General features: G+C 44.2%; 1 protein-coding gene across 3 annotated transcripts in view; it reads left to right on the top strand.

Moving 5' to 3' along the window:
• The first annotated feature begins 2,458 nt into the window (after positions 1-2,458).
• The window catches only part of LOC105839743 (ankyrin repeat domain-containing protein 50), a 63,562-nt gene continuing 53,145 nt past the window's right edge, over positions 2,459-12,875 (top strand). For all 3 annotated transcript variants that reach the window (XM_036292413.1, XM_036292412.1, XM_036292411.1), the window contains exon 1: positions 2,459-3,173. The gene's annotated coding sequence lies outside the window, so the exon portion shown is untranslated. The remainder of the gene's footprint in view (positions 3,174-12,875) is intronic.

Below are 12,875 nucleotides of genomic sequence, written 5' to 3'. Positions count from 1 at the left end.
TATTCTGATTATAACGTGTAGATAATTGCCATAAAAAGCAATTTATATATTTTATCACTCAAATAATTAACAAGTTTAACAATATTTGCTTTGTATAAAAAGGAAATAAAAGGAAAATAGTATGTCACAAAGCACAAAAAATGCAGTTAAATAAAAAAAATTAACCGTGATATCAATTGAAATTCAGTGCTCAAAATATCACGACGTACGTCAGTCTGTTTTCTACCGCAATTATTCAACATATTACAAAAATTCAGAAATATTATCAAATCTTTCCTTTTTTTTCCGCAAGGAGTGTCGAGCAACCCGCGTCGATAATACATTTAATATCTCGACAACGAAACATGAGGGAGAGATATAAAGTCTCTGAGGTCCGTTTCTGCCGTAGATTAATTTTAATCTCCGTTTAACTTGCTCTTTATCTTTTTCTAATTTTTGAAACTAGAACAAGATAACAAGTTAAACCGAGATTAAAGTTAATCTACGTAGGTAGAAACGAGCCTGAGACTTGTACCGTTGAGGAACAGTTTCGGACATTTCAGCGCGTTAAATAATATGTTGTCCCGGTAAAAGCGTCGAACATATTTATCATATCGCTCGCCGATGCTCGCCAGATGCCTACGAAGATGCGCTCGACCTCCGCGTGACTTCGACCGAGTGCATCCTACGATGCACCATAACGGCGAATTCCACCTGAGTTTCCGTTCGAGTCGCTATGATGCGTGTAGTCGAGTTTTTTAATTCGCCGATTGGATCATCGCGCCGGGGTCTTTGGACGGACGCGAGCATGTCAAGAACGTTTCGCATCGTTGTTTGCCGATCGACGTGTCATTCGCATCATTAAGTAGGTTATCGAATTGTTATTTTCAATATATCGACGATAATCCACAAGAACGGTTCGGTAAATAAACCGTTAAATTTTACGCGGAAACTTGGGCTGCTCGCGTCTACGCGGCTGCATCTCTTGCACTTGCACGAGTTTCAGACGTATCGCCTCGAATTTCCCGATTTCCTCGTGCTTCCCGAGCGACGAAAGCACCGATACGAGAGAGGACGCAAAACCGACGGCGTCGGTGAAACGTGCCGGAAGCGGATTTGAAACTCCTGTGAATGATTTAGCAGCGGTTTTCGAGGGTCTTCGCCGCCGAATCCTTCGCGTCTTCGCGCCTTCAACCGCCGCCGCCGCCCGTCGTATCATTTATAATAACCTCCGAAGACTATCTTGCGTAAAAGCGGTAATGGACGCACGATGACATTATTACGAACGACGGTGTTATATTTTGACGCACGTACGCCCACGCACGTGCTCCTTCGTACGCCTAAAATATACGCACGTGCGTCGCCGTCGACGTCGCCGAAAGAATCGTGGGTGATGCACGCGGGAAGATATAAATGAACTTCGGAATTAGTTTCAATCGGAAATTCGTGATAAACTAATAAATGAAGTAAAAAAGTATTGAAAATATATTTTTTATTAGCATCCGTATTCGCTTTACATACTGACATTAATTAATTTGTATTTATATATTGACGTATCAAGTTTAATGCATTTTTTAAATGCCAGTCATTGGTTACGTTCAGAAAACACAAGTGATCAGTGAGCGGTCAGTGATTATTGGTCCTTACTGTTAGATCTCTAAATTTAGACCAATTACATTAGCGAATTACTCAACTATCGTGCAACAGTTGTGTCGTCTGAACGTAGCTATTTATCTCGCGATGTTTTGATCGAGCGCGATCGCATATACTCTCAATTCGTCGCGCATAAATTCGAGATGGACAATTTCACCGAAGGGGGAAGAATTCCGAGGGGGGGGGGGATCACGGTCATAACACGTATTTACGTACGGAACTTGAGAGGCGCGTCATTACACGTAAGCGTTACGGAGGAATAAAACGATGTAGACGCAGGAGGTGGTAAAGCGAGGAGAATCACGGGAGGAATCGCGCGGAGGAGAAAAGCGTAGCGCCGCGCTCTCGGTACACCGAGGACGATTACGAGAGAGGAGAAGGATCGAAGGGATACGTATAACGTAAAGGTAAAAAAGTGAACGGAGGAAAAGAAGAGAAGAAGAAAAGGACGAAAAGGCTCTTTAACCACGCACGCACGCACACACGGTGCGCATCGAACGGACAGGTGAGTCCTTTGGTGGTGTGGTAGGAGGGTCACACAGTTTCCCGAGAGGGAGCACAGAATGAAGGGGCAAGATGGAAAGAGGAGAGAGAGAGAGAGAGAGAGAGAGAGAGAGAGAGAGAGCGAGTTGAAACAGTGACGCGATAGAATGGAGCGAGCGAGGCCGCGTTGGGAGAGGGAGGTGGGGGGTGACCGAAGGGCCACGAAGATACACGAGCACGCGGCCGAGCTCGGGGGAAAGGGGGGGGGGGAGGGCATAGGAGCGGCAGCTTTGGGGGCGGGAGGGAGAAGGGGAATAAGCACGCCGGCGCCTCAGTCGGCAACTCGGCAGTCTCGCGGTGTCGGTCGAGGTGTACGTTTCGCGTCGCGTTCTCCGTTCGGGACGAAAGCGGTCCTCTCTCGCGAGACACTCCTGCGGGAAGGAAGGAAGGAAGGGAGGAAAGAAGAGAGAAAGAGAGAGAAAATATTCGTGCAATCGCGTTTTTTCTCCCGCGATGCCGCGTCGTTTCTAGCGAGAGACGAGCGAGGCTAGCCAACCGCGACTTTAGCGGAAGTCGACCGACCGGCCGTGTATATATATATCTATATATAATATACGTCTCTCTTTCTCTCTCTTTCTCTCTCTATCGCGTTCGCGTGCGCGCGCGTTTCGTACGTTCGACGAAGAGCGACGACATCGGGCTGTTCTACAACGCGAGACGCGGCTGTACCAGCTGTGGTGACGCGACACGCTCTTGGGAGGACGGGCGGGGAGGCCAGTGTATTATGCCGTGCTCTGTGTTCTCCCGTTTGTAAATCTTCTGTGCAATTTCGTCGCCCGGTCGCTAAAAGCGCCCTTTCCTTTCCCTCGCGAAGAGCGATTCCCATTTCTGTGACGCACCGATGTTTTCTCCGCCGAGGCCCCGTTAGCGCCGAGGGAACAAAGGGAGACAGCGAGGGAGGCCAGCACGGCGGACGACAGAGAGAGAGAGAGAGAGAGAGAAGCATACACATACACGCACACAGTCGTCGTATCGATCGAGAGCTGGTCCCACTTGACGTGAGTCGATGAGTTTTCTTATTACTGTATATATATCCGCGTCTACGTCTGATCTTCGCGCGTCCGGTGTGTCTTCGCCATGCGAAGTGACACAAGGACAGAGAGAATGGGACGCTCCGTCGTTCCCCCCCTCCGTTTTGGCGTTGTCCACCGATGTTTTCGCTCTCCGCTTAACGGCCGAGAAATCATTAGAACGGAGAAGAGAGGTATACACACACACACGCGTGATACGATACAACAATGCTTGGGAAATTAATGCTCGGAAATACGGCCGTGCGCGTTAGTCATAGGGTTCGAACGACCTTCGTCGGTAACTGTTCTTACGCACCCAAATCAAGTTCACGATCGCACGCATAACAAGGGGGCTCGCCTTGTTGTATCGTTTCACCTGTCCCCCGGATATGAAATTGTCAGACGTTCGTTCGTTGCCGTCAAATTACGAGATCTAGTACGATATAGATCCGTTCGGCGCGTCCTATCGAGACGTCTCGCGGACACCTGTCATTCTTCGGATAATTGTTATTTTTACAAAGATTTTAAGATGGTAATATCGGTGAAAGTACCTTTCGCCTCACGCGAATCACTGTGAAATTTTATTTTGCCTGGGTTTGCATTTTATATCATATAAATGTCGCTGTGATTTATTAAGAATTTATTTTTTATTATCTTTATGGCTTTTTATGACCTAAATGTTTGCGCGAAAAAAATGCCCACTATTATCGTATCACATTGTTTTATTTACGATATTTTGTACTATATAATGTATAATTATATAATCTATTATTGTATATTATATATCTCATTGTATGCGTAATTGTTATTGTGATAAAAAGTATTAAAAGAATCACGAATTTCACAAATTAATTGCAGTGTAATGACATTGCAATTCGATTTTTTTGGCATAAAAAAAATTTTGATTTTCATTAAACGAATGTTAACGATATTATTCGCGGCATTGTTATCGTATCACATTGTATTATTAACGATACCTCATACTATGAAATATATTATTGTTATTTTATTACAATTGTAATATTGCAATTATAACGGAAAATATCATAGAAATAAACCAATTTCACAAATTAATTGCAACGTAATGACGTTGTCATTACGCCGATTTTTTGACATGAAAAATTAAGTTTTGGTTTTCGAGCATTGTTTCGACATTAAACAAATGTGATATTATTTGCGGCACTATTATTGTATCATACTGTATTATTAACATTTTACGCTTATACTCTGGGAAAACTTTTTCTCACACTAAAAAAATGTTGTTTTGACTAAATTTTTCAACTTGATTAAGTTTCTTCAATTCAAGTATTTATGGATTTAACTTAAATAGATAAAGTACTTGTAAGCTTCAATTTAAATATTTATATATTATATTTGATTGAAATACATAAATATTTAAATTTAAAAAATTTATATAAGTTGAAAAATTTAGATTAACAACTTTTTTCTCAGTGTAGAGTAATATATATTATCTATTATCTTATTACTCATAATATTGCTATTATAACGAAAAATGCCGTAAAAAAATTAGCCACTTTCACAAATTAATTGCAACGAATAACGTTGCGATTACTATAAACGCTCCAAAGGGGAAGTATATACATATTTATATTTATTTAATAGTTGGAAAACTGGCGACGACACATATTCAACGTATAAGTGGCCATTAATGGACTAGTAAAACTACAGCTCGTTAAAGGATATCTCAACCGTATCGAATTCCACGCTGTAATTTTTTGCATTTAAAGAACCGCGTTTTGCGGCCGCGCGATAAACTTGCAGATATAATGAATAACAAGTAGGAAGCGAAACGTTCGCGTAGATACGTTCGTTCGACGGACGGACGGACGGTACGTCGAGGGTATCCCTCGTCTTTCTCTCTTTCTTTGTGATCTTTTCGACGGCAGCTTCCACGATCGGTATCTCGAGAGAAAAGGCGATCTCTCTTCCTTCTCCTTAGACCTGTTCGCTTTTCACGCGAGAGGACAGAGGAGTTCGGTGCACGCTTTTCTGCGTTCCCCCACAAAGGTTTTCGAGAATAAAGGATTAAGATCTCGTCGTCTCGAGACCCCTCCCCCTCCCCCCATCAGTAATCCCCGATTACGCCTCTGCGTGTTCCGGGCGCACGAGGCACTTTCTTTCGCGCATCGTCCCGGACGTGCATGCACCGGCGCGCTGCACCTCGTTCGTTCGCGAGAGCCGGTGCACGTAACACGTCTCCTCCGGGAGACGGTGGTGATTACTATTAGACGCGCGCGTCCAATTAGGATGGCGAGATAACAAAGAAAGCCCCGCGGCAAAAAAAAAAAGAATCGCGAAATCGAACCTGGCCGTAGTTGCCCTCTTCGATTCCCGATACTCGTCGGAGTAAGAGCTCGTCTCCGCGCGGAGCTCGACGTGACGGGTTAAACGAACGAGAACTGAGATTCAAGAGAGGAGAGATGTGCGCGCCTGTCGCCCGTTGGATTCGTTCGCCACGCATCTCGTGATCTCGCGTGATTATTATTATTGAGTTACGAGCGATGGAAATCGGCGCCACTCGCGTTTGACGCACGCTGCCGATCAATACTCAGGATTGCCTCTCTTGGCGGCGAGTTGTCTGCTGCAGGTGCAACTTTCTCTCCGCTGCACGCCGGAGAGTCCATCTTGCCGATCGATTATCGGGATGTTTAACGAAACAGTAATACGACGCGCTTTGACGGATGTTCGTTTCCGTTTCCGCTCGCGCCGCGGGAGATGAAATCACGCGCCTCGTCTTTGCGAGGCCGACTATTAATAGATCTCTAGGCTGAAAATTTAATATTAATCTTCGCGAACCTTTGTACTGTGCGCTCCTTGCACCTAGAGGAGCGAGAAAAATTTCGTGCTCTCAGCTTCACTCGTTTGCTCGGAGAGATTTAGAAACAAAAGACTGAGATATCAGTGGTGCGAGTTAATATTTAAAGATCGCAGCTGCTTTTTTTTGTACATCGGGAGGAAAGGAGAAAGAGACTTCGTTGAAAAGAGACTCCTTGTTACGTTTTGCCCTCCGCGAGGGATTTTTTGCATCTCTCATATCTGTTGCAGACGGCACGGGGTATTGAAACAAAAGTCTCGGAGCTAAAAGTCTGAAACTGAAAGGTAAAGCGACGCCGGAGGGAGAGATAAGTGTCAAATGGATGGAACGCAAAAAAAAAGCGAGGAACGTGTCCCCGTGAGAATGTCATTTTCAAATATGTATTTATGAAAAGTTGTTTTAAATTCCAAACCGCGTCAGCCGATAACATTTTGTCGCGAAATCGAATCGGAAAATGAAGGGGAACGAATTGATAAATCAATATTTAATTAATGATTGAGATATCAAAATGCCGATTGATTAACGAAATAATCTCCAAAATTACTTTTTTAAATTTACACTCTAAGAAAGATTTTTTTTTATCTAATCGCTTTTATTTCATCGACTTTTGTTGAGTATAAAACCAGTATTTTCATGATCACTCGAGACGACGACGGAACGAACCGAAGAAGAACAACATCGTTAGCGGCCGCAGTTCATGATATTGTGAATTTCCGGGAAAGTGGAGCATTATTCTCGCTTAACAAAAAGGAGAAAGCCATTTGAAAAGTGCAAAGTGCGGTGCATTACTCTTTGCGCAGATGCTACATTCGCACAATATTTCATCTGAGGACGTAACAGACGCATTCTCAACATTAATTCTCTTTCTCTCTCTCTCTCTCTTTCTCTTAGCATTCTCTCTATTAAGCTCGCGTCCGAGCAAGTTTGTTTCTTTAATAGAACTTTTAATGAAATTTTCTAATGTGAAACGCGCTTATATTTCGTGAAATTACACGTACCGCGGGTACAAGTAAAGCGACGTGAAAATTTCGCCTTGTCAAATCGTTCGTATCGACAGGGGGCAACGTACGCCGGATGCAATTCGCCGCGTCCTCAAGTTATATTCGAGCAGGTTGAAAAATTGGATTCGGCCCGAGATACGAGCGGATCGAGGTGTCCTTTATCACCGGGCCGACGCCGGGCTGGCTGCGTGAATTAATCCCGGCACTTCAAAAAGTTGAGTAGCAAGTTCCGAATATAAATCTCGTATAACTTTGTACAGCGTCGGCTCGAGCGCGGACATAACTTACGGACATTAGTCATTGATATAATCGATCTTCGGTGGTGCGGCGGCAACTAATCTCGCGTGACATACCGTCGACCGTAACGTAAATTTATTGTCAGCTAATTAGCTATTCTCCATCTCCCTCTCACTCTCTCGCCCTCTCTGCATTCGGATAGGATTCTGTGTCAGTTCGATGTATCAGCTTTCCAGGTTCGAATTTCCGGCTAGGGCGCGAAGTTGTGGTCCTACTTTATGACAAAATAATTACGAAACTAGGGTAACATAGCTCGAAGAGAGGACGACAGGCCTTAACGCGATTATTCGCCTCTCGAAAATTACCTTGTTATTTAATATTTAGAAATACATTAATATTAAATTGATTTATTTGCATTAACCAGTGCTTACGCGCCGATTACGATCGGTAAATTTCGAAAGGGGGGAAATTTAATGTGTAGATCGAGTTACGAGAATTTCTCCTCCGCCTCCGTGAATTTGGACTTGGCTTCTGTTGTGAGAAAGCTCTTTATAAATACACAGATAGTGTTTCACAAATTCATATGGTGGCTGCGAGAATGCACTCTCGTTTCTCTCTCTTTCTCTCTCTCTCTTTCTTTCTCGGGTATATCCAGCGATGCTGACCCATACCCTAGGGTGCTACCTGAGTTGCAAGACAGGTAGTGACGTCATCGATCCAGCTGCTTCTCCCTTTTGTGCTCATCTTTCCGCTCTCGAAGACGTCCGCTGTGTAATAGCTCCGGGGGTTTCGTTAAACGTAATACGTGTACGTACCCCGGAATATTATTTCAAGAAGGAATTGAGAGAGAATCTCTCTCCTTCTTTCCGGTTTCGACGTTGAGTTCTTTTAGAATCTATTAAAAAAGATGTCACGCGGAAACACATAGTCTTTCTCATCATCGTAACGCGATTTCTATTTTCTTCGTATCGTACGATGGACTAATTAATACAGTAAGGCGATTATGTCCGAACGCGTATGAAAGAAACGAGGGATTAAAGAGAGCGATGTAGACAAAATAAACGTAAATTAAAAACTTGTATTTATACGTTGAAATTGATTTTTTATATAAGTAAAAATTGCACTTGAAATACACTAAAGATCGTTTCGAGAAATCTCATATTAAAAACGAAAACTTTTTGTAAGTAGTTAAAGTTGAAGCAAATAGTGTTCGCCTATCGGATATTGACTTGGCCCTTCGGGAAACGTGGATCGTCGATACCATCGGCGCAAGTTGTCGACAATTCTCGGTTTTGTTGGTGGTCAAGTCTTGCGCACGCGAGAGTGTGCTCGATGTGACGGAGACTGTACCGTAGGACGACGACGACGACGACGAAACTCGTCCAGCGATGGCCACCTATTTGCGGCGAGTTGCCCGTAACTTTCGCGTGGGCTATTAGCAAAAACTATACATAAATTATTATCGCTGCCGAAATTCGAACGTCGCCGGGAACCTCGTGATTGCAAGCGGGTTCTCGAAACATTCGGTCTTGGAAATTTATGGCATTCGAGAGCGTTGAACTTTGATGTACCTCGATAGGCCGAAAAAAAGGAGAATGCATTTAATCCGATAATCGCTGTTAAAGACCACGTCTCTTGGGAAATTAATTTCGAAATCGCAAAAGTAACTTTTTTCTCGAAAATATCGAAAGAGATATTACTGTCCTTTTTTCAATTGCAGTACTAGAGGAAGTATAAGAGCGTTGTGCATTACAAATCTTAAAACATAATTACATGCGTGACAGTAATGGATTCACATTACATATTTTTTTTCCATTTCTTCCATTAAATAATTGAACCAGTTTTCCTCTTGAGTCTGTTGTTCTCATTTTGTGTCCATTAAGGTTTTTACTTGAATAATAATGGAAAAGGAAGGAACGTTATACATCTGAAAGTACAACAGAACTACAAAACAACTCGACTGCCACTGCGCGTGCGGCGGTAATTGGGGCGGTTGCCCTACGACGGGCAACGCAAACAGCATAAGATTCGCAGAATTTAAGTGTGACAATTTAATAAGCGCGTTGCCGCCACACGTTGACGGCTCGAGGGACTCGTAAACGTGGACACGCAGGTGAAATATCTCTCGCGATCTCCGCCAGCCTGCCGATGCAAACCCGTATCGCGGCCACGCTCGCGCACATACAACGCAACACACGCTCGCGCTTATCGCGGGCGGTGGACTCGCGATCGCCGTCTCCACGTTCCTGTATTCATCATACATAGAGCACTCGGGATATAAGTACGAAGATAGTTGTCGCGGTTTCGCGCACGCGCGTCTGCAACTTCCTACGAATTCCGTCTTCCGGCGGAGTAAGTTCTGCGGAAAGGAGGAGGAAGGGAGGGAGATATATAACGTCTTGACGTCATTGACCCAGCAGCTGCTGCTCGTCCCTTATGCCCGCCGCCTTTCCGCGGGGTATCTCGCGTACCGACACACGTAACGTAGAATGTTATTATCCGCGTGCGAGACCGGGATTGTCATGCCGTACGCGCGCGTTATGCGACGAGCGGATGTCTGCGCGCGCTCGCGCCTCCCAATTTAGCTTCTTTCTCGAATCGTCACCCCGAATTATCCCACTTTTCCCGGTCCCGTCCACGGCGTGGCATCCGCGCGTACGGTCGGTGTATACTTATATCCAGGAATTAAAGCCCGGCGGAGGATTACTCACAGTTGTATCGGCTTAACGGGAGGCGCGGAGGGATAAGCGTTTCGCGCGATAACGATTATGGATCGTCCGCGATAAGGTGTTTACGGTGCTATCGCGTACGGAGATCTGCGGGAAAGAGAGAGAGAGAGAAAGAAAGAAACAACAGGGCCGTTTCTGGATCTGTCGGTACGTAAAAGTTACGTGGCGTGCAGATAAAACGTCAGTGATATCAGATTTATCAGGCGTATAAAGCGTATCGAACGGTTCCCACAATATTCTCCTCATAGCTTTCATGAGTCGCAAATTTACGTACCTCTCCTTTCCTTTTAGACGTCCGTGTGTAGATAACGCATCTCTAACACGCCGATATTACGTTGAAAACTATTGCCCGTCTTGTTTCTTGTAGCGCGAGCGATACATGTGCATTTTTATTTTGTGTTTTTTCCTTTTCCTCCTCCGCTTGATTTTAACTTTAAACTCGGGCCAGTGTTCTTCGGAGCAACGGGGCAAAAATCGAGAATGGAGCAAGGAGTTTGCGATGAAACGCACAGCAGTAAATATTCCTATATACATAAGTATATTCCCGTTGCACCGCGCTCGCAAGCGGTCGCGCCAGCTTATAATAGACATCTTTGACCGTAATCGAGGATTAGAGTACAGTACAGGCGGTGTTTGTTCTGTTCGGTGGTGAATATAATGCTTTGGTACGCGAACGGGCAAACGTACGGGGCGACATCGGCACACCGCGCGGGGTGGTTGGACCGCGCCCCGGAACGCGAATTTAATATTGGCACGCGTGCAGAGACGGTAACGTATGGATCGTGCTCGCCAGATGTTGAGGCGCGTTAAAGCCACTTTGTGCTGTTCCGAATCTAGCGAACGTTTCGGCTGAAATTATACCGTCGATCTGCTTACTTCCGGCGCGCCGGTCCGCATGCGCGTCGCAATTCAACGTGTTCAACAATTTCGACCTACGAGGCCTTTCGCAAAACAAATGTTTAACTTGTAGGTTTAAACGACGGTAATTAACAACTCTGAACGAAATGCGACGAAAGATTTTGAAGAATCGGACTGCGAAATAAAACTAGGCGCTGTGCGCGCTTGTAATTTGTGAATTACATTTTAATATAACGTGTATTTTAATTTTTAACGGATTGAAAAATAAGTTTTCATCGTGCTTTATGAATATTTCCTGCTTCAAGTTGCATAAGAAATTATGCTCGTGTCGCGCGAATTTTGTGCACTGAGAAAAAAATGTTGATAATTTGACTAAAATTTCCAGCTAAATTAAATTTTGTTTACTCAAGTAATTATATATTTCAAATAACTTGAATTGAAATTCATTTAAGTTAAATGCATAAATTCTCGAACTAGCAAAATTTTAATTTAGTTGGAAAATTTTGTCAAATCAACAATATTTTTTCTCAGTGTGGAGGTGAAAAAGAAATCGTTTCTTCGGTAAACGCCGGTGAATTCACGGTCGAAGGCGAGTGCAGAACCCGAGGTATCATCGAACGTATCTCCCCACGTACGTATACGTACAGTTGCCGCGGCTTAATTGATTTTCTACCTTTCGCTCGTCGAATTAGCTCTCGGCACCGGACGGACGAGAATAATCGCGGGATAGGAACGTGCGCCGCTCGCAGAAAATGCGCCCCGATCGAGTCGTATCTTTCTCCGGATTAACGCCGGTAGTTAAACGCGTAATTAAACACATGCAATTGCATGGAAATATGGAATGGAAACGGATATATGCGCGTTTATGTATTAGGTATTCGCGTTACCATCCGGCACAAAACACACGCACACACACGTATAGGCGCAGTTAATCGATTTCTTTCGGTTTAACGATTGGCTCTTTATATTTGCTAATTTATACAAATTGATACCGCGCGTTGCAATCTTACGTGCATGCTACGCACAAGTGGACACGATGTTTGTGTGTGTTTGTGTATGTGTATTTGGTATGATAGAAAATTTTATCTAACGAATTATTAACTCCGTCATATACACATATATTATATTTGTTATTTACCTACTAAAATTTCCTTCTCGAGATATTTATTACTGCCAGCGCTGCATGCTTTATTATTACCGTTATTGTTATCGATACCGTGTCAGTAGCTCTCTCCCGCAAACATTTCGCATTCTGTGTTTTCTGTGAAAACATGAAGGCCCGTGTGTCGACTCATTTCCTTGAATAAATATATCCAGGCTTTTTCTGCAATTTTAGTTGGATATTTCTCTCTTTCTCTCTCTCCCCCTGTCTCTCTACCCTCGATTTCTACTAAATTTGTGACGCGATAAAAAGCAAGCCGCAGTACAGTGATAACACTGTGTTACGGTTATCGCGGATCAGATAAATTCGTCGCACTTATCTACACATAGTTTCGATTTTTCGGTGCAACGGCGCGATTCGTTCTATAGAATTATTACTTCCGCGTGAAGAAAACGCCGCAGAAGAAGAAAAAGAGAATGCAGGAGGAGGAGGAGGAGGAGGAGGAGGAGGAGGAAGAAGAGACGTCGCGGCATCTCAATCGTGTTATTGCAACGATGGATCGTGAATCACCATCGCGCGCGCGCGCGGGAGATGATTTCTCGCAGCGTAGGACTTTTATTATACTCCCGTTCTGTACAAGTCGAGGCGGTCCATAAAATACGAATAAAATGGCAACCAATAAATCATGGACGTGGGCGCGCGCGCGAGAGAGAAAGCAGCACGTTGTCGATTTCATTCTCGAGACTCTCCGTTTTCGTGTCTCCTCGCCAAGTCTAAATTGACCGTTTCTGCACACTTTGCCGGCAGATACAGGCGGCGTTTATTCATACCGGTACTTTGTACAGTTTCTCTCCTCCGATTCAATTTCGTCGTCTCTCTCCCTTCCGCGTTTCCTTACAATTACTGCTATTTACGCACCCCGACGAC

The sequence above is a fragment of the Monomorium pharaonis genome, chromosome 9 (assembly GCF_013373865.1).
Source record: "Monomorium pharaonis isolate MP-MQ-018 chromosome 9, ASM1337386v2, whole genome shotgun sequence".
NCBI lineage: Eukaryota > Metazoa > Arthropoda > Insecta > Hymenoptera > Formicidae > Monomorium > Monomorium pharaonis.
This window is presented reverse-complemented; position numbering and strand designations above follow the sequence as displayed.